We start from the raw sequence: 24,015 nt of genomic DNA on the forward strand, positions 1-24,015 counted from the left end.
TACCAAGTTTCATATTAATTCATGCAAGCTAGTTTGATCTATGGACCAAGTTTTCGGACCCCATTCAAGGGGGCGCTGTTGAGCCCCCCTGCCACGCCCGGGTACCAGCTTCAGCCCGGCCCTGATGGCCGAAGGTTCTGACCTGTGTGCAAAGTTTCAAGAGTTTTTGAGCACATTAAGGGCCTCAAAAGCCCCTGAAACCTTGAAAAACAATTATAAAAGCAGATTTCTCCTAACAGACAAATCCCCCACACCCCCCACACACACACAGAGACACAGATACAGAGAGAGAGAGAGAGAGAATTCTCCAAAAAATCACATTCAAACCAAAATATCTGACTTCCTGTTGGTCAGAGCTTATAACTGTAAATTAGAAAGTTGTCCGGCTCGATGAGAACAATATACATACTGATTTTTGTGATTCTAGGAAAAACTAAGCCCCCATTTTTGACTAAAGGTGGCGCTACTGAGCCCCTCACCACGCCCATTTCTGAAACTTTGCACATGTCTACTGGATAATAAATGTGATGTGTCTGTCGAGTTTCATGCATTTTCAAGCATGTGAAGAGTCTCAAAAGCATCCGAAAAGAATATTGAAGTTTGATGCGTTGCCACGGCAACAGTATCTAAGATATCAATAATCCTTTCACAGGCCTACATCTGCCGTGTGTCTACATTATACACATAAAGTTTGAAGCAAATCGGGTAAAAATAAGAGGGTGATTTCAAAGCATTTTGAAAGTGACACACTTCCTGTTGCCAGTTGGTGGCGCTATAACTTTGACTCACAAAGGTCACATCCATCTGATCGGCCTCTTACAACGAACACACTGCTGAAGTTTCATCAAGATCAGTTAATGTATGCAGAAGTTATAACACACTTCCTGTGTATATTTTCTCGCCATAAATTCATTTCCTCGCCACGGCCAAACCGTTTGAGATATCAAAAATCCGTCTGCAATTTATCATCCTCAATGTCTTGACTTTATGCACACCGAGTTTGGAGGCGAATGGATGAATTTCCTAGGAGGAGTACATCAAATTCCACAGCATGCGTTTTCCAAACAACCCATAATAACCGACTTCCTGTTGGGCTGGCGTAAAACTTAGAGCACGAAAGTTGTTCGGCCCGATAAGATCTATATGTGTACCGAGTTTCATATTAATTCATGCAAGCGTGTTTGGTATATGGACCAAGTTTTCGGACCGCACTCGGACCCCATTCAAGGGGGCGCTGTCGAGCCCCCCTGCCACGCCCGGGTACCATCTTCAGCCCGGCCATAATGGCCGCAGCTTCTGACCCGTGTGCAAAGTTTCATGAGTTTTTGAGCACGTTAAAGGCCCCAAAAGCCCCCGAAACCTTGAAGAACAATAATAATAATAAATATAGCTGCAAGCAGCAATACGGGGCCAAGCTGCTGTAGCACAGTAGGGCTGTAGCGCAATGCAGAGCCAGAAGAGCAAAAACAGCAGAAATAGAATGTACATGAAGAACAGATGGGTTCAGAGGTACAGATAGGATGAAATCAAAATGAACAAAAGTTCTGATGAGAACAAACACAGAATGTAGAAAAAAACACATTTCTAATCCCAGTGTTAGAAACATTAGTACAGCTTTTACCCAGATGATAAAGGAGTTCAAATGACAATTTTATACACAATTTCAAAGTCGCCCCACACTGGTCTCGAACCCACGACCGGAATGGTTCGGGATTCATGACGCATGGTTGAACAGATTGCGCCACCCAGAGGACTTGTTTTACAAAGCTTCAGAGCAGAGGCTTCAGTGTAAGAATAAGCACACAAAATCATGTTAACGAGATTAGCATGCTAAGCTAGCTTAATGCTAATGTAGCTTATGGTTATCTTGATAGCTGAAGAGCCACATTAAAAAGAATAGCATCTGGTTAGCATGCTAACCAATTACTATGCTAAGTTAACTAGCATAAGGCAAAAAACACAGGCTAGGTCATCTTTGAAGATGAATATCTCGGGAACGGTAGCGAATATCAGAAATCGGTTCAGTCATTTCTGTGCGGCTCAGTCCAAAGATCATCTGATCAAATTTTGGACAAAATTGATCAAGATTTGAAGGAGGAGTAGCGAAAAAACTGTTTTTCATTTGTTCCAATATGGCGGATAGTCACATTGTTGGAAAATGACAAATGAGATATCAACGGAATCGGCATAAGCCAAGGAACATAATGACCTAAGGAAATCAAAATTTGAACAATGTTTTCAAAAGTTAAAAGCGTTTTTGCAAAAGACCTTATATCTATGGAACACTAGGTGGCGCTGTGTTCAATCTTCTCATGTACCTTCAGGACATTGTGTCGATGATCAATGCTAATTTTTGTGAAGATATGTCAAATAGTTTAAAAGTTATTGCAAATTATGACAAAATTCAAAATGGCGGACACGTGGTAGATCCCATCCTGGCAAAATTGGTATCCACGGATTTGGCATGATGCAAAGAATCCATAGATACCACATTTATGATTTTCTGACAAACTGTCCAAAAGTTATTGGCCAAAATAGCAATTTTTCATATCTCATAACCCGTAGGTGGCGCTGTTCCCAACTTTGGCATGGAACCTCAGACCAAGCTTCTGATGAAGTGTACCAATTTTTGTTTCGATTGATCAAACTTTGGCCGAGATACAGCCTCTTAGCCAATTTTGGGTGGACCTCGTCAAGTTTGTGACACCATAACTTTTGAACAAAGATGAATAAAAAAAATCTGTTCAGTCATTTCTGTGCGGCTCAGTCCAAAGATCATTTGAGCAAATTTTGGACAAAATTGGAGAAATTTTGAAGGAGGAGTAGCGAAAAAACTGAATACTGTACTTTTCAAAATGGCTACTACTGTAATGGGCGGAGTCTTAATGGACTATATTGGTTTTGATCAGCATGATGAGAGGAATCAGGTGTACTAACTTTTATTTTTCTAGATCAAATGGTTCAAAAGTTATAATCATTTCAATGTTGAATCTTTTAACTGGTGGTGGCACTATAGAGTTGACCCTAGAGACACCAAATTTGGTCCAATTACTATTCATGGCCATCTCTACAACTGTGCCAAATTTCATCATTTTCCTATGTACGGTTCATAGGGCTGCCATAGACTTCCATTGGCGGAAGAAGAATAATAATAATAAATATAGCTGCAAGCAGCAATACAGGGGCCAAGCCCTTAAACGCACCGCAAGCAGAACAAGTATGGCGCACAGCAAGCACAGCCAGCACATCATGTACATGAAGCACAACAAGTACTGTAAGCACTGCAGCGCAGCATATATTTAAGCACCAACAGCAGTGCGGAGCCAGAAGAACAAAAAGAGCAGAAATTGAATATACATGTAAATGTACATCAAGCACAGCAGCGCAGCAAGCATTTAAGCACCAAAAGCAGTGCAAAGCCGGAAGGAATTGAAATGACAACTTTATACAAAATTTTTATGTTGTTCCACACAGGACTCGAACCCACGACCGGAATGGTTCGGGAATCATGACATGTGGTTTAGCAACTTGCGCCACTCAGAGGACAAAACCGGCAGAGGAGAGGCTTCAGAGTAAGATTAAGGACAAAAAGCATGTTAACCAGATTAGCATGCTAAGCTAGCTTAATGCTAATGTAGCTTATGATTAACCTGATAGCTGAAGCTGAACATTAGAAAGAATGGCATCTGGTTTGCATGCTAACCAATTATTATGCTAAGCTAACTAGCATAAGGCAACAAACACAGGCTAGGTCAACTTCAGAGATGAATATCTCGGGAACGGTAGCAAATATCAAAAATCTGTTCAGTCATTTCTGTGCGGCACAGTCCAAAGAACAACTGATCAAATATTGGACAAAATTGAGCAAGATTTGAAGGAGGAGTAGCGAAAAAACTGTTTTTCATTTGTTCCAATATGGCGGATAGGCACATTGTTGTAAAATGACAAATGAGATACCAACGGAATCAGCATAAGCCAAGGAACATAATGATGTAAATAAATCAAAATTTGAACAATGTTTTCAAAAGTTATAAGTGTTTTTGCAAAAGAGCTAATATCTCTGGAACACTAGGTGGCGCTGTGTTCAGTCTTCTCATGTACCTTCAGGGCATTGTGTCGATCATCCATACTAAATTTTGCGAAGATATATCAAATAGTTTAAAAATTATTGCAAATTATGACAAAATTAAAAATGGCGGACATGTGGTTCATCCGATCTTGGATAATTCGGTATCCACGGATTCGGCATGATGCAAGGAATCCATAGATACCACATTCATGATTTTCTGACAAACTGTTCAAAGGTTATTGGCCAAAATAGCAATTTTTCATATCTCATTACCCGTAGGTGGCGCTGTTTCCAACTTTGGCATGGAACCTCAGGTCATGCTTCTGATGAACTGTACCAATTTTCGTTTCGATTGATGAATTTTTGGCTGAGATACAGCCTCTGAACCAATTTTGGGTCGACCTCGTTAACTTTGCGACATCATAACTTTTTTTTTTCCAGAATAGCAAAAAATTCTGTTTAGTCATTTCTGTCCGGCTCAGTTCAAAGATCATTTGAGCATATGTTTGGACAAAATTAGACCAATTTTGAAGGAGGAGTAGCGAAAAAACTGAATACTGTACTTTTCGAAATTGCCTCTACTGTAATGGGTGGAGTCTTAATGTAAGATATTGGTTCTGATCAGCATGATGAGATGAATCAGGTGTACTAAGTTTCATTTTTCTAGATCAAAGGGTTCAAAAGTTATAACCATTTCAATGTTGAATTTTTGAACTGCTGGTGGCGCTATAGCGTTGGTCCTAGACACTCAAAAATTGCTACAATTACTTTTCATTAGCATCACTACAAGTGTGCGAAATTTCATCATTTTCCTATGTACGGTTCATAGGGCTGCCATAGACTTCCATTGGCGGAAGAAGAAGAAAATTGTTATTCTGACAATAACAATTGCTAATATAGCTGCAAGCAGCAATACGGGGCCAAGCCCCTGAAGGGGCTGTAGTGCAATGCGGAGCCAGATGAGCAAAAACATCAGAAATTAAATGTACATGTAAATGTACATCAAGCACAGCAAGTACTGTAAGCACAGCAGCACAGCAAACATTTAAGCACCAACAGCAGTGTGGAGCCAGAAGAACAAAAAGAGCAGAAATTGAATATCCATGTAAATGTACATCAAGCACAGCAAGCATTTAAGCACTAACAGCAGTGCAGAGCCAGAATGAATTGAAATGAAAACCTTATACCCAATTTTAAAGTTGCCCCACACAGGATTCAAACCCACGACCTGAATTGTTCGGGATTCATGACACGTGGTTTAGCAACTTGCGCCACTCAGAGGACAGAAGTTGCAGAGGAGAGGCTTCAGAGTAAGATTAAGCACAAAAAAATCATGTTAACCAGATTAGCATGCTAAAATAGCTTAATGCTAATGTAGATTATGGTTAACCTGATATCTGAAGAGCCACATTAGAAAGAATGGCATTTGGTTAGCATTTTAACCAATGATTATGCTAAGCTAACTAGCATAATGCAACAAACACAAGCTAGGTCAACTTTGGAGACAAATATCTCGAGAACGGTAGAGAATATCACAAATCTGTTCACTCACTTCTGTGTGGCTCAGTCCAAAGAACATCTGATCAAATTTTGGGCAAAATTGAGCAAAATTTAAAGGAGGAGTAGCGAAAAAACTGTTTTTCATTTGCTCCAATTTGGCGGACAGTCACATTGTTGGAAAATGACAAATGAGATATCGTCAGAATCTGCATAAGCCACGGAACATAATGACATAAAGAAATCAAAATTTGAACAATGTTTTCAAAAGTTATAAGCGTTTTTGCATAAGATCTTATATCTCTGGAACACTAGGTGGCGCTGTGTTCAATCTTCTTATGGACCTTCAGGACATTGTGTCGATGATCCATACTAAATTTTGTGAAGATATGTCAAAGAGTTTAAAAGTTATTGCAAACTATGACAAAATTCAAAATGGCGGACACGTGGTTCATCCGATTTTGGATAATTTGGTATCCACGGATTCGACATGATGCAAGGAATCCATAGATACCACATTTATGATTTTCTGACAAACTGTTCAAAAGTTATTGTCCAAAATATCTATTTTTCATATCTCATGACCCGTAGGTGGCGCTGTTCCCAACTTTGGCATGGAACCTCAGATCATGCTTCCGATGAAGCGTACCAATTGTCATTTCGATTGATCAAAGTTTGGCTGAGATACAGCCTCTTAGCCAATTTTGGGTGGACCTCGGTAAGTTTGCGACATCATAACTTTTTTTTTTCCAGTATAGCAAAAAATTCTGTTCAGTCATTTCTATGCGGCTCAGTCCAAAGATCATTTGAGCAAATTTTGGAGAAAATTGGACAAATTTTGAAGGAGGAGTAGCGAAAAAACTGGATACTGTACTTTTCAAAATGGCCACTACTGTAATGGGCGGAGTCTTGATGTAAGGTATTGGTTGTGATCAGCATGATGAGTGGAATCAGGTGTACTAAGTTTCATGTCTCTAGATCAAAGGGTTCAAAAGTTATAACCATTTCAATGTTGAATTTTTGAACTGGTGGTGGCGCTATGGAGTTGGTGCTGGAGACTCAAAAATTGGTCCAATTACTATTCATTACCATCACTAGAAGTGTACCAAATTTCATAATTTTCCTATGTACGGTTCATAGGGCTGCCATAGACTTCCATTGGCGGAAGAAGAAGAATATTGTTATTCTGACAATTCCAATTACTAATATAGCTGCAAGCAGCAATACAGGGGCCAAGCCCTGAAGCAGCAGCAACTCTCCCCATCACTCCCCTCCCTGCCCCTCTCCTGATCCCTGCCCCTCTCCTGACCCCTGCCCCTCTCCTGCCCCCTCTGCCCCTCTCCTGCCCTTCCTTGAATTTTTGAACTGGTGGTGGCGCTATAGAGGTGGTCCTAGAGACTCTAAAATTGGTCCAATTGCTATTCATTACAATCACTACAAGTGTGCTAAATTTGAAAAAAAAAAAAAACAGCTGTTTTAGTAGTACAAGTGAAAATGAACTCAATATGAAGATGTTTTATATAAATTTGCTGCATGTTATATTTATGGAGATCCTTTCTCAGATACACATCATGTGTGGAACTAAAACAACTTTTCCACCACTTAAGGCCACAGTACCTCTTCAGTCTGGACATGTGCCACACAGGAATCGAACCCACGACCGTAATGGTTCGGGATTCATGACACATGGTTTAACAACTTGCGCCACTCAGAGGACGTAAATTTCAAAGCTGCAGAGGAGAGGCTTCAGTGTAAGAATAAGCACACAAAAACATGTTAACGAGATTAGCATGCTAAGCTAGCTTAATGCTAATGTAGCTTATGGTTATCCTGATAGCTCTAGAGCCACATTAGAAAGAATGGCATCTGGTTAGCATGCTAACCAATTATTATGCTAAGGTAACTGGCATAAGGCAACATACACAGGCTAGGTCAAATTCGGAGATGAATATCTCAGGAACGGTAGCGAATATCAAAAATCTGTTCAGTCATTTCTGTGCAGCTCAGTCCAAAGAACATCTGATCAAATTTTGGACAAAATTGAGTAAGATTTGAAGGAGGAGTAGCGAAAAAACTGTTTTTCATTTGTTCCAATATGGCGGATAGTCACATTGTTGGAAAATGACAAATGAGATATCGACGGAATCGGCATAAGCCAAAGAATGTAATGACATAAAGAAATCAAAATTTGAACAATATTTACAAAAGTTATAAGCGTTTTTACAAAAGACCTTATATCTCTGGAACACTAGGTGGCGCTGTGCTCAATCTTCTCATGTACTTTCAGGACATTGTGTCGATGATCCATACTAAATTTTGTGAAGATATGTCAAATAGTTTAAAAGTTATTGCAAATTATGACAAAATTCAAAATGGCGGACACGTGGTACATCCCATCCTGGCAAAATCGGTATGCATGGATTTGGCATGACCCAAGGAATCCATAGATACCACATTTATGATTTTCTGACAAACTGTTCAAAAGTTATTGACCAAAATAGCTATTTTCCATATCTCATGACCCGTAGGTGGCGCTGTTCCCAACTTTGGCACGGACCCTCAAACAATGCTTCCAATCAAGTGTATCAATTTTTGTTTCGATTGATCAAACTTTGGCCGAGATACAGCCTCTACACCAATTTTGGGTCAACCTCATTAAGTTTGCGACATCATAACTTTTGAACAAAGATGAATAAAAAAAATCTGTTCAGTCATTTCTATGCGGCTCAGTCCAAAGATCATTTGAGCAAATTTTGGACAAAATTGGACAAATTTTGAAGGAGGAGTAGCGAAAAAACGGAATACTGTACTTTACAAAATGGCTACTACTGTAATGGGCGGAGTCTTAATGTAAGCTATTGATTTTGATCACCATGATGAGATGAATCAAGTGTACTAAGTTTTATTTCTCTAGATCAAAGGGTTCAAAAGTTATAACCATTTCAATGTTGAATTTTTGAACTGGTGGTGGCGCTATAGAGTTGGTCCTAGAGACACCAAATTTGGTCCAATTACTATTCATGGCTATCTCTACAACTGTGCCAAATTTCATCATTTTCCTATGTACGGTTCATAGGGCTGCCATAGACTTCCATTGGCGGAAGAAGAAGAAGAAGAAGAAGAAGAAGAATAATAATAATAAGAAAACTAACAGATACAATAGGTGCCTTGCCCCTTCGGGGCTTGGCCCCTAAATATAGCTGCAAGCAGCAATACAGGGGCCAAGCCGCTGTAGCACAGTAGGGCTGTAGCGCAATGCGGAGCCAGAAGAGCAAAAACAGCAGAAATAGAATGTACATGAAGAACAGATGGGTTCAGAGGTACAGATAGGATGAAATCAAAATGAACAAAAGTTCTGATGAGAACGAACACAGAATGTAGAAAAAAACACTTATTTCTAATCCCAGTGTTAGAAACATTAGTACAGCTCTTACCCAGATGATAAAAGAGTTCAAATGACAATTTTACACACAATTTCAAAGTCACCCCACACTGGTCTCAAACCCACGACCAGAACGGTTTGGGATTCATGACGCATGGTTGTACAGATTGCGCCACCCAGAGGACTTGTTTTACAAAGCTTCAGAGCAGAGGCTTCAGTGTAAAAATAAGCACACAAAATCATGTTAACGAGATTAGCATGCTAAGCTAGCTTAATGCTAATGTAGCTTATGGTTATGCTAAGTTAACTAGCATAAGGCAAAAAAACACCAGGCTAGGTCAACTTTGAAGATGAATATCTCGGGAACGGTAGCAAATATCAGAAATCTGTTCAGTCATTTCTGTGCGGCTCAGTCCAAAGATCATGTGATCAAATTTTGGACAAAATTGATCAAGATTTGAAGGAGGAGTAGCGAAAAAACTGTTTTTCATTTGTTCCAATATGGCGGATAGTCACATTGTTGGAAAATGACAAATGAGATATCGACGAAATCGGCAGCATCCAAGGAACATAATGACGTAAAGAAATAAAAATTTGAACAATGTTGTCAAAAGTTATAAGTGTTTTTGCAAAATACCTTATATCTCTGGAACACTAGGTGGCGCTGTGTTTAGTCTTCTCGTGTACCTTCAAGGCATTGTGTCGATCATCCATACTAAATTTTGTGAAGATATGTCAAATAGTTTAAAAGTTATTGCAAATTATGACAAAATTCAAAATGGCGGACACGTGGTACATCCCATCCTGGCAAAATCGGTATCCCCGGATTTGGCTTGACGCAAGGAATCCATAGATACCACATTTATGATTTTATGACAAACTGTTTAAAAGTTATTGGCCAAAATAGCCATTTTCCATATCTCATGACCCGTAGGTGGCGCTGTTCCCAACTTTGGCATGGAACCTCAGATCAAGCTTCTGATGAAGTGTACCAATTTTTGTTTCGATTGATCAAACTTTGGCCGAGATACAGCCTCTTAGCCAATTTTGGGTGGACCTCGTCAAGTTTGTGACATCATAGCTTTTGAACAAGGATGAATTAAAAAAATCTGTTCAGTCATTTCTGTGCGGCTCAGTCCAAAGATCATTTGGGCAAATTTTGGACAAAATTGGAGAAATTTTGAAGGAGGAGTAGCGAAAAAAACTGAATACTGTACTTTTCAAAATGGCCACTACTGTAATGGGCGGAGTCTTAATGTAAGATATTGGTTCTGATCAACATGATGAGATGAATCAGGTGTACTTAGTTTCATTTTTCTAGATCAAAGGGTTCAAAAGTTATAACCATTTCAATGTTGATTTTTTTAACTGCTGGTGGCGCTATAGAGTTGGTCCTAGAGACTCAAAAATTGCTACATTTACTATTCATGGCCATCACTACAAGTGTGCCAAATTTCATCATTTTCCTATGTACGGTTCATAGGGCTGCCATAGACTCCCATTTGCGGAAGAAGAATTGTTATTCTGACAATAACAATTGCTAATATAGCTGCAAGCAGCAATACAGGGGCCAAGCCCTGAAGCAGCAGCAACTCTCCCCATCACTCCCCTCCCTGCCCCTCTCCTGATCCCTGCCCCTCTCCTGACCCCTGCCCCTCTCCTGCCCCCTCTGCCCCTCTCCTGCCCTTCCTTGAATTTTTGAACTGGTGGTGGCGCTATAGAGGTGGTCCTAGAGACTCTAAAATTGGTCCAATTGCTATTCATTACAATCACTACAAGTGTGCTAAATTTGAAAAAAAAAAAAAACAGCTGTTTTAGTAGTACAAGTGAAAATGAACTCAATATGAAGATGTTTTATATAAATTTGCTGCATGTTATATTTATGGAGATCCTTTCTCAGATACACATCATGTGTGGAACTAAAACAACTTTTCCACCACTTAAGGCCACAGTACCTCTTCAGTCTGGACATGTGCCACACAGGAATCGAACCCACGACCGTAATGGTTCGGGATTCATGACACATGGTTTAACAACTTGCGCCACTCAGAGGACGTAAATTTCAAAGCTGCAGAGGAGAGGCTTCAGTGTAAGAATAAGCACACAAAAACATGTTAACGAGATTAGCATGCTAAGCTAGCTTAATGCTAATGTAGCTTATGGTTATCCTGATAGCTCTAGAGCCACATTAGAAAGAATGGCATCTGGTTAGCATGCTAACCAATTATTATGCTAAGGTAACTGGCATAAGGCAACATACACAGGCTAGGTCAAATTCGGAGATGAATATCTCAGGAACGGTAGCGAATATCAAAAATCTGTTCAGTCATTTCTGTGCAGCTCAGTCCAAAGAACATCTGATCAAATTTTGGACAAAATTGAGTAAGATTTGAAGGAGGAGTAGCGAAAAAACTGTTTTTCATTTGTTCCAATATGGCGGATAGTCACATTGTTGGAAAATGACAAATGAGATATCGACGGAATCGGCATAAGCCAAAGAATGTAATGACATAAAGAAATCAAAATTTGAACAATATTTACAAAAGTTATAAGCGTTTTTACAAAAGACCTTATATCTCTGGAACACTAGGTGGCGCTGTGCTCAATCTTCTCATGTACTTTCAGGACATTGTGTCGATGATCCATACTAAATTTTGTGAAGATATGTCAAATAGTTTAAAAGTTATTGCAAATTATGACAAAATTCAAAATGGCGGACACGTGGTACATCCCATCCTGGCAAAATCGGTATGCATGGATTTGGCATGACCCAAGGAATCCATAGATACCACATTTATGATTTTCTGACAAACTGTTCAAAAGTTATTGACCAAAATAGCTATTTTCCATATCTCATGACCCGTAGGTGGCGCTGTTCCCAACTTTGGCACGGACCCTCAAACAATGCTTCCAATCAAGTGTATCAATTTTTGTTTCGATTGATCAAACTTTGGCCGAGATACAGCCTCTACACCAATTTTGGGTCAACCTCATTAAGTTTGCGACATCATAACTTTTGAACAAAGATGAATAAAAAAAATCTGTTCAGTCATTTCTATGCGGCTCAGTCCAAAGATCATTTGAGCAAATTTTGGACAAAATTGGACAAATTTTGAAGGAGGAGTAGCGAAAAAACGGAATACTGTACTTTACAAAATGGCTACTACTGTAATGGGCGGAGTCTTAATGTAAGCTATTGATTTTGATCACCATGATGAGATGAATCAAGTGTACTAAGTTTTATTTCTCTAGATCAAAGGGTTCAAAAGTTATAACCATTTCAATGTTGAATTTTTGAACTGGTGGTGGCGCTATAGAGTTGGTCCTAGAGACACCAAATTTGGTCCAATTACTATTCATGGCTATCTCTACAACTGTGCCAAATTTCATCATTTTCCTATGTACGGTTCATAGGGCTGCCATAGACTTCCATTGGCGGAAGAAGAAGAAGAAGAAGAAGAAGAAGAAGAATAATAATAAGAAAACTAACAGATACAATAGGTGCCTTGCCCCTTCGGGGCTTGGCCCCTAAATATAGCTGCAAGCAGCAATACAGGGGCCAAGCCCTGAAGCAGCAGCAACTCTCCCCATCACTCCCCTCCCTGCCCCTCTCCTGATCCCTGCCCCTCTCCTGACCCCTGCCCCTCTCCTGCCCCCTCTGCCCCTCTCCTGCCCTTCCTTGAATTTTTGAACTGGTGGTGGCGCTATAGAGGTGGTCCTAGAGACTCTAAAATTGGTCCAATTGCTATTCATTACAATCACTACAAGTGTGCTAAATTTGAAAAAAAAAAAAAACAGCTGTTTTAGTAGTACAAGTGAAAATGAACTCAATATGAAGATGTTTTATATAAATTTGCTGCATGTTATATTTATGGAGATCCTTTCTCAGATACACATCATGTGTGGAACTAAAACAACTTTTCCACCACTTAAGGCCACAGTACCTCTTCAGTCTGGACATGTGCCACACAGGAATCGAACCCACGACCGTAATGGTTCGGGATTCATGACACATGGTTTAACAACTTGCGCCACTCAGAGGACGTAAATTTCAAAGCTGCAGAGGAGAGGCTTCAGTGTAAGAATAAGCACACAAAAACATGTTAACGAGATTAGCATGCTAAGCTAGCTTAATGCTAATGTAGCTTATGGTTATCCTGATAGCTCTAGAGCCACATTAGAAAGAATGGCATCTGGTTAGCATGCTAACCAATTATTATGCTAAGGTAACTGGCATAAGGCAACATACACAGGCTAGGTCAAATTCGGAGATGAATATCTCAGGAACGGTAGCGAATATCAAAAATCTGTTCAGTCATTTCTGTGCAGCTCAGTCCAAAGAACATCTGATCAAATTTTGGACAAAATTGAGTAAGATTTGAAGGAGGAGTAGCGAAAAAACTGTTTTTCATTTGTTCCAATATGGCGGATAGTCACATTGTTGGAAAATGACAAATGAGATATCGACGGAATCGGCATAAGCCAAAGAATGTAATGACATAAAGAAATCAAAATTTGAACAATATTTACAAAAGTTATAAGCGTTTTTACAAAAGACCTTATATCTCTGGAACACTAGGTGGCGCTGTGCTCAATCTTCTCATGTACTTTCAGGACATTGTGTCGATGATCCATACTAAATTTTGTGAAGATATGTCAAATAGTTTAAAAGTTATTGCAAATTATGACAAAATTCAAAATGGCGGACACGTGGTACATCCCATCCTGGCAAAATCGGTATGCATGGATTTGGCATGACCCAAGGAATCCATAGATACCACATTTATGATTTTCTGACAAACTGTTCAAAAGTTATTGACCAAAATAGCTATTTTCCATATCTCATGACCCGTAGGTGGCGCTGTTCCCAACTTTGGCACGGACCCTCAAACAATGCTTCCAATCAAGTGTATCAATTTTTGTTTCGATTGATCAAACTTTGGCCGAGATACAGCCTCTACACCAATTTTGGGTCAACCTCATTAAGTTTGCGACATCATAACTTTTGAACAAAGATGAATAAAAAAAATCTGTTCAGTCATTTCTATGCGGCTCAGTCCAAAGATCATTTGAGCAAATTTTGGACAAAATTGGACAAATTTTGAAGGAGGAGTAGCGAAAAAACGGAATACTGTACTTTACAAAATGGCTACTACTGTAATGGGCGGAGTCTTAATGTAAGCTATTGATTTTGATCACCATGATGAGATGAATCAAGTGTACTAAGTTTTATTTCTCTAGATCAAAGGGTTCAAAAGTTATAACCATTTCAATGTTGAATTTTTGAACTGGTGGTGGCGCTATAGAGTTGGTCCTAGAGACACCAAATTTGGTCCAATTACTATTCATGGCTATCTCTACAACTGTGCCAAATTTCATCATTTTCCTATGTACGGTTCATAGGGCTGCCATAGACTTCCATTGGCGGAAGAAGAAGAAGAAGAAGAAGAAGAAGAATAATAATAATAAGAAAACTAACAGATACAATAGGTGCCTTGCCCCTTCGGGGCTTGGCCCCTAAATATAGCTGCAAGCAGCAATACAGGGGCCAAGCCGCTGTAGCACAGTAGGGCTGTAGCGCAATGCGGAGCCAGAAGAGCAAAAACAGCAGAAATAGAATGTACATGAAGAACAGATGGGTTCAGAGGTACAGATAGGATGAAATCAAAATGAACAAAAGTTCTGATGAGAACAAACACAGAATGTAGAAAAAACACATTTCTAATCCCAGTGTTAGAAACATTAGTACAGCTTTTACCCAGATGATAAAGGAGTTCAAATGACAATTTTATAGTTGCCCCACACTGGTCTCGAACCCACGACCGGAATGGTTCGGGATTCATGACGCATGGTTGAACAGATTGCGCCACCCAGAGGACTTGTTTTACAAAGCTTCAGAGCAGAGGCTTCAGTGTAAGAATAAGCACACAAAATCATGTTAACGAGATTAGCATGCTAAGCTAGCTTAATGCTAATGTACCTTATGGTTATCCTGATAGCTGAAGAGCCACATTAGAAAGAATGGCATCTGGTTAGCATGCTAACCAATTATTATGCTAAGTTAACTAGCATAAGGCAAAAAACACAGGCTAGGTCAACTTTGAAGATGAATATCTCGGGAACGGTAGTGAATATCAGAAATCTGTTCAGTCATTTCTGTGCGGCTCAGTCCGAAGATCATCTGATCACATTTTGGACAAAATTGAGCAAGATTTGAAGGAGGAGTAGCGAAAAAACTGTTTTTCATTTGTTCCAATATGGCAGATAGTCACATTGTTGGAAAATGACAAATGAGATATCAACGGAATCGGCATAAGACAAGGAACATAATGACGTAAAGAAATCAAAATTTGAACAATGTTTTCAAAAGTTATAAGCGTTTTTGCAAAAGATCTTATATCTATGGAACACTAGGTGGCGCTGTGTTCAATCTTCTCATGTACCTTCAGGACATTGTGTCGATGATCAATGCTAATTTTTGTGAAGATATGTCAAATAGTTTAAAAGTTATTGCAAATTATGACAAAATTCAAAATGGCGGACACGTGGTAGATCCCATCCTGGCAAAATTGGTATCCACGGATTTGGCATGATGCAAGGAATCCATAGATACCACATTTATGATTTTCTGACAAACTGTCCAAAAGTTATTGGCCAAAATAGCAATTTTTCATATCTCATAACCCGTAGGTGGCGCTGTTCCCAACTTTGGCATGGAACCTCAGACCAAGCTTCTGATGAAGTGTACCAATTTTTGTTTCGATTGATCAAACTTTGGCCGAGATACAGCCTCTTAGCCAATTTTGGGTGGACCTCGTCAAGTTTGTGACACCATAACTTTTGAACAAAGATGAATAAAAAATATCTGTTCAGTCATTTCTGTGCGGCTCAGTCCAAAGATCATTTGAGCAAATTTTGGACAAAATTGGAGAAATTTTGAAGGAGGAGTAGCGAAAAAACTGAATACTGTACTTTTCAAAATGGCTACTACTGTAATGGGCGGAGTCTTAATGGACTATATTGGTTTTGATCAGCATGATGAGAGGAATCAGGTGTACTAACTTTTATTTTTCTAGATCAAATGGTTCAAAAGTTATAATCATTTCAATGTTGAATTTTTGAACTGGTGGTGGCGCTATAGAGTTGACCCTAGAGACACCAAATTTGGTCCAATTACTATTCATGGCCATCTCTACAACTGTGCCAAATTTCATCATTTTCCTATGTACGGTTCATAGGGCTGCCATAGACTTCCATTGGCGGAAGAAGAATAATAATAATAACTAGAATGTACATTTCCTGAAGAAAATGTGAAGTGGTGCTTGCAGTGGCAAAACTCACCACTCGGTTGCTAAAGTGCGTTTAGCTAGTTTTTAGCAAGATTATAACAAAATGATCATCATGCTAGCATTATAAGCATGTGACTAACATAATATTAGCATGTTGCTAGCATGATGCTAATATGATTAGCATGTTGCTAGCATCATGCTAGCATGTTTTTAGCAAAAGCTAACGTGAATGTAGCTAGCATGATTAGCATGATGCTAGCATTTTTCAACAAGATGCTAACATGAATAGCATGTTTGCTAGCATGTTTTTAGCAAGAAGCTAGCATGATTAGCATGTAGCTAGTATCATGCTAGCATTATTAGCATGTTGCTAGCATCATGCTAGCATTATTAGCATCATGCTAGCATCATGTTAGCATGATTAGCATGTAGCTAGCATGATGCTAGCTTGTTTTACCACGTTGCTAGCATGGTTTACCATGATTTACCATAGTTTACCATGATTTACCACAATTTACCATAGTTTACCACATTTACTATAGTATACCATGATTTACCATGTTCAAGTATGATTTACTATGATTCTAGCATGATTTGCCATAGTTTACCATGATTTACCACGATTTACTATAGTTTACCATGATTTACTATAGTATACCATGATTTACCATGTTCAAGTATGATTTACTGTTTCTAGCATGACTTACCATAGTTTACCATGATTTACCATAGTTTACCATGATTTACCACAATTTACTATAGTTTACCATGATTTACTATAGTATACCATGATTTACCATGTTGAAGTATGATTGACTGATTCTAGCATGATTTACCATAGTTTACCATGATTTACCATAGTTTACCCCGATTTACCACGATTTACTATAGTTTACCATGATTTACTATAGTATACCATGATTTACCATGTTCAAGTATGATTTACTGATTCTAGCATGATTTACCATAGTTTACCATGATTTACCATAGTTTACCATGATTTACCACGATTTACCATAGTTTACCATGATTTACTATAGTATACCATGATATACCATGTTCAAGTATGATTTACTGATTCTAGCATGATTTATCATAGTTTACCATGATTTACCATAGTTTACCATGATTTACTATAGTTTACCATGATTTACTATAGTATACCATGATTTACAATGTTCAAGTATGATTTACTATGATTCTAGCATGATTTACCATAGTTTACCATGATTTACCACGATTTACCATAATTTACTATGATTTACTATAGTATACCATGATTTACCATGTTTTAGTATGATTTACTATGATTCTAGGATGATTTACCATAGTTTAACATGATTTAGTCAAAAGAGCCAAGTCCCATCTCTATACTATGTTTTGATGCAGAGATATACGTTTTTCTAAACGGTTGCTAGGGTACTCTTTTTGGTTGTTATGGAGTTGCTTGACAGCTGCCAATGATGAAACTGCAAAGGCTTCTTGACACTTTGAATGATATAAACCAACTCCCATGCCTCTGTGACATTCAGAATGGAAGATATCCCTCTTTGGATTTTGGTTGCTAAGGTGCTCGACAATGGTTGCTATGGAGGGGCTAGGAAGTGTTGAGGTGATTCATGATTGGCCGTTTGCTGCCCCGAGTCAAATGAGACCACCCTCGTGTTTGTATGACAATTCAGTCTGGAGATATCCCTTTGATCTATTTCAATGGAAGTCTATGGGACTTGTTGCTAAGGTTCTCTAAATGGTTGCTAGGGCGTGGCTTGATAGCTTCACAATGATCCTGAGAGACTGATTGGTCATCTGAGTAAAATGAGCCCTCCCCCTTGTCTCTATGACACTGTGATCCAGAGCTACGTTCAATACAAAATCCCTATGCAATTTACCATAGTAGGAAAAGCATGTGTGTTTCACGGGACGTTCCTTCCCCATAGTAAGTCAATGGGGCAACTTTGGGCATCTCCTGCCCCCCAGGGGTGCAACTTTTACCCCATTGTGAGGTATGTTTTTACAGAGCCCGTCAGCCTCTTCAAATGTGGCAAATCACACGTTTCTGCGAAATCCTCGCTCAGAGCTACGTGAGGTCAAAGTTCGTCGCAATGTTAAGTCAATGGGACTTTTTTGGCCGCTTTTTCGCCCCTGGGGCAAACACCGCACCCCCGATCGCTTATAAAAGTCATAGCACACCTCTCCTCAATGAGCCGGTCGATTTGACACCTCACTCAGGGGTCTGGGACAAACGGTGCGGGGCGAGTTTCGCGCCAAACTTTGTCCAGAATAAAAATAAGAATAATAACTAGAATGTACATTTCCTGAAGAAAATGTGAAGTGGTGCTTGCAGTGGCAAAACTCGCCACTCGGTTGCTAGGGTGTTGTACATGATTGCATACGAGCCAACAACCATGTCTGTACGATGTTGTGGATCTGAAATATGGCTTCTATATGTTGCAATATGGTTGCTAGGTGGCTGTAAATGGTTGCTAGGGTGTGAAAACACAGTTACCATGGTGATATTTACAGACTGTTTTCCAACTGAAACTAATGAGCCAACCCCCATCTCTATACGATGTTCTGATGCAGAGATATACGTTTTGCTAAACGGTTGCTAGGGTACTCTATTTGGTTGCTAGCGAGTGGCTTGGCAGCTGCCAATGATGAAACTCCAAAGGCTTCTTGTCACTATGAATGATATAAACCAACTCCCATGCCTCTGCGACATTCAGAATGGAAGATATGCCTCTTTGGATTTTGGTTGCTAGGGTACTCTGTTTGGTTGCTAGGGAGTGGCTTGTCATCTGTCAATGATGAAATTCCAAAGGCTTCTTGTCAGTATGAATGATATAATCCAACTCCCATGCCTCTGTGACATTCAGAATGGAAGATATGCCTCTTTGGATTTTGGTTGCTAGGGTACTCTGTTTGGTTGCTATGGAGTTGCTTGGCAGCTGCCAATGATGAAACTGCAAAGGCTTCTTGTCACTATGAATGATATAAACCAACTCCCATGCCTCTGTGACATTCAGAATGGAAGATATCCCTCTTTGGATTTTGGTTGCTAGGGTACTCTGTTTGGTTGCTATGGAGTTGCTTGGCAGCTGCCAATGATGAAACTGCAAAAGCTTCTTGTCAGTATGAACGGTATAAACCAACTCCTATGCCTCTGTGACATTCACAATGGAAGATATGCCTCTTTGGATTTTGGTTGCTAGGGTACTCTGTTTGGTTGCTATGGAGTTGCTTGGCAGCTGCCAATGATGAAACTGCAAAGGCTGCTTGTCAGTATGAACGGTATAAACCAACTCCCATGCCTCTGTGACATTCACAATGGAAGATATGCCTCTTTGGATTTTGGTTGCTAGGGTACTCTGTTTGGTTGCTATGGAGTTGCTTGGCAGCTGCCAATGATGAAACTGCAAAGGCTGCTTGTCAGTATGAACGGTATAAACCAACTCCCATGCCTCTGTGACATTCACAATGGAAGATATCCCTCTTTGGATTTTGGTTGCTAGGGTACTCTGTTTGGTTGCTATGGAGTTGCTTGGCAGCTGCCAATGATGAAACTGCAAAGGCTGCTTGTCACTACGAACGGTATAAACCAACTCCCATGCCTCTGTGACATTCACAATGGAAGATATCCCTCTTTGGATTTTGGTTGCTAGGGTACTCTGTTTGGTTGCTATGGAGTTGCTCGGCAGCTGCCAATGATGAAACTGCAAAAGCTTCTTGTCACTATGAATGATATAAACCAACTCCCATTTCTCTGTGACATTCAGAATGGAAGATATCCCTCTTTGAATTTTGGTTGCTAGGGTACTCTGTTTGGTTGCTAGGGAGTGGCTTGGCAGCTGCCAATGATGAAACTCCAAAGGCTGCTTGTCAGTATGAATGATACAAACCAACTCCCATGCCTCTGTGACATTTAGAATGGAAGATATCCCTCTTTGGATTTTTGTTGATAGGGTGCTCGACAATGGTTGCTAGGGAGGGGCTTGGAAGTGTTGAGGTCATTCATGATGGGCTGTTTGCTGCCCCGAGTCAAATGAGACCACCCCCACGTTTCTATGACAATTCAGTCTGGAGATATCTCTTTGAACTCTTTCAATGGAAGTCTATGGAACTTGTTGCTAAGGGGCTCTAAATGGTTGCTAGGGCGTGGCTTGATAGCTTCACAATGATCCTGAGAGACTGATTGGTCGTCTGAGTAAAATGAGCCCTCCCCCTTGTCTCTATGACACTGTGATCCAGAGCTACGTTCAGTACAAAGTCCCTATGCAATTTACCATAGTAGGAAAAGCATGTGTGTTTCATGGGACGTTCCTTCCCCATAGTAAGTCAATGGGGCAACTTTGGGCAGCTCCTGCCCCCCAGGGGTGCAACTTTTACCCCATTGTGAGGTATGTTCTTACAGAGCCTGTTAGCCTCTTCAAATGTGGCAAATCACACGTTTCTGCGAAATCCTCGCTCAGAGCTACGTGTGGTCAAAGTTCGTCTCAATGTTAAGTCAATGGGACTTTTTTGGCCGCTTTTTCGCCCCTGGGGCGAACACCGCACCCCCGATCGCTTATAAAAGTCATAGCACACCTCTCCTTAATGAGCCGGTCGATTTGACACCTCACTCAGGGGTCTGTGACAAATGGTGCGGGGCGAGTTACGCGCCAAACTTTTGTCCAGAATAATAAAAAGAATAATAATAAGTATGAGCAATAACAATAGTGATGCCTTGCTTTCAGCAAGCACCACTAACTAGAATGTACATTTCCTGAAGAAAATGTGAAGTGGTGCTTGCAGTGGCAAAACTCGCCACTCGGTTGCTAGAGTGTGGTACATGATTGCATACAAGCCAACAAACATGTCTGTACGATGTTCTGGTGCTGAGATATGGCTTATTCATGTTGTTCAGGTGGTTGCTAAGGTGTTGCTAGGGTATTCTGTGTGGTTGCTAGGGCTTTGCTAGGTGGTTGCTAGGGTGTTCTGGGTGGTTGCTATGGTGTTGCTAGGCGGTTGCTATGGTGTTGCTAGGCGGTTGCTAGGCAGTTGCTAGGGTGTTCTGGGTGGTTGCTATGAAGCTGCTAGGGTATTCTGGGTGGTTGCTATGGTGTTGCTAGGCGGTTGCTAGGGTATTCTGGGTGATTTCTAGGCAGTTGCTAGGGTTTTCTGGGTGGTTGCTATGGTGTTGCTAGGTGGTTGCTAGGGTATTCTGGGTGGTTGCTAGGGCGTTGCTAGGCAGTTGCTAGGGTGTTCTGGGTGGTTACTATGGTGTTGCTAGGCAGTTGCTAGGGTATTCTGGGTGGTTGCTAGGGTGTTGCTAGGGTAGTCTGGGTAGTTGCTAGGCGTATGCTAGGGTATTCTTGGTGGTTGCTAGGCAGTTGCTAGGGTGTTCTGGGTGGTTGCTATGGTGTTGCTAGGCGGTTGCTAGGGTGTTCTGGGTGGTTGCTAGGGCGTTGCTAGGCGGTTGCTAGGGTATTCTGGGTGGTTGCTATGGTGTTGCTAGGCGGTTGCTAGGGTATTCTGGGTGGTTGCCAGGGCGCTGCTATGTGGTTGCTAGGGTATTCTAGGTGGTTGCTATGGTGTTGCTAGGTGGTTGCTAGGGTATTCTGGGTGGTTGCTATGGTGTTGCTAGGTGGTTGCTAGGGTATTCTGGGTGGTTGCTATGGTGTTGCTAGGCAGTTGCTAGGGTATTCTGGGTGGTTGCTATGGTGTTGCTAGGGTGTTCTGGGTGGTTGCTATGGTGTTGCTAGGCAGTTGCTATGGTATTCTGGGTGGATGCTAGGGCATTGCTAGGGTGTTCTGGGTGGTTGCTAGGCAGTTGCTAGGTGTTCTGGGTGGTTGCTAGGCAGTTGCTAGGGTGTTCTGGGTGGTTGCTAGGCGGTTGCTATGCAGTTGCTAGGGTGTTCTGGGTTGTTGTCAGGTGGTTGCTAGGGTGTTCTAGTTGGTTGCTATGGTGTTGCTAGGCAGTTGCTAATGTGTTCCTGGTGGGGTCTAGGGCGTTGCCTAGGTAGTTGCTAGGTGTTCTGGGTGGTTACTACAGCGTTTCTTGATGTTGCTATGGTGTTCAGGGTGGTTGCTAAGGTATTTTTGGTAGTTGCTATGGTGTTACTAGGTGGTTGGTAGTTGACAAAGATGGTTACTATGGAGTTTTTAGAGAGTTCTTAAAATCTTTAATAACGAGTGCCTTCAGTACAGCACTCGGCCTGCGGCCTCGTGCCTATGGCCGAATAGGCACAAGCATGGAGCGATATCGCAAGGCCACGAGAGTAAAATTGCTTTAAAAAATAAAAAAAAATTAAAAAAATGTTTTTTTTTTGTTTAGGGTGGTTGCTAGGGAGCTCTTAGTGGTTGCTAGGGTGCTGAAACTGGTTGCTAGGGTGTGGTTATGAAGATTTTAGGCCATTACTTATTGGTTGCTTGATAATATAAATCCTCTGAGGGAGAGAGAGAGGGAGAGACGCAGGGGTGTCAGGCCCTTTGGAGTCTGTGTGTGTGAAAACGTCGGTTGGGATTCAAATATTTTTAGAATGCCCAATGTTAAGTCAATGGGACTTTTTTGGCCGCTTTTTCGTCCGCTGTGCGAACATCGTACACCCGATCGCTTAGAAAAGTCATAGCACACCTCTCCTCAATGAGCCGCTCGATTTGACACCTCACTCAGGGGTCTGTGACAAACGGTGCGGGGCGCATTACGCGCCAAACTTTTGTCCAGAATAATAAAAAGAACTAGAATGTACATTTCCTGAAGAAAATGTGAAGTGGTGCTTGCAGTGGCAAAACTCGCCACTGGGCAGATGCTAACACAATTAACATGTTGTGATACCATGATATACCACGTTTTATCATTTACCACGATTTACCATGTTTCTAAGATGATTTACTACGATTTACCACATTCCAGCATGATTTACTATGATTAACATGTTGTTAGAATGATGCTAGCAGGATTAGCATGTTGCTAGCATGATTAGCATGTTGGTTGGATGATGCTAGCATGATTAGCATGTTGCTAGCATGCTTTTAACAAGATGCTAGCATGATTAGCATGTTGCTAGCATTATGCTAGCAAGATTAGCATGATGCTAGCTTGATTAGCATGTTGCTAGCATAATGCTAGCATGATTAGCATAATGCTAACATGATTAGCATATTGCTAGCTTGATTAGCATGTTGCTAGCATGATGCTAGCTTGATTAGCATGTCGCTAGCATTATGCTAGCTTGATTAGCATGTTGCTAGCATGATGCTACCATGATTAGCATGTTGCTAGCATAATGCTAGCATGATTAGCATGTTGCTAGCATGATGCTAGCTTGATTAGCATGTTGCTAGCATGATGCTACCATGATTAGCATGTTGTTAGCATAATGCTAGCATGATTAGCATGTTGCTAGCTTGATTAGCATGTTGCTAGCATGATGCTACCCTGATTAGCATGATGCTAGCATTATGCTAGCTTGATTAGCATGTTGCCAGCATGATGCTAGCTTGATTAGCATGTTGCTAGCATGATGCTAGCTTGATTAGCATGTTTCTAGCATGTTTTTAGCAAGATGCTGTTGCCAGGTGGTTGCTAGGGTGTTCTGGGTGGTTGCTATGGTGTTGCTAGGCAGTTGCTAAGGTTGCTAGGCAGTTGCTAGGGTATTCTTGGTGGTTGCTAGGGCGTTGCTAGGTGGTTGCTAGGGTGTTCTGGGTGGTTGCTATGGTGTTGCTAGGCAGTTGCTATGGTATTCTGGGTGGATGCTAGGGCATTGCTAGGCAGTTGCTAGGGTGTTCTGGGTGGTTGC

Source organism: Abramis brama, assembly GCF_963993115.1.
Source record: "Abramis brama genome assembly, chromosome: 3".
In the NCBI taxonomy this organism is placed as follows: Eukaryota; Metazoa; Chordata; class Actinopteri; order Cypriniformes; family Leuciscidae; genus Abramis; species Abramis brama.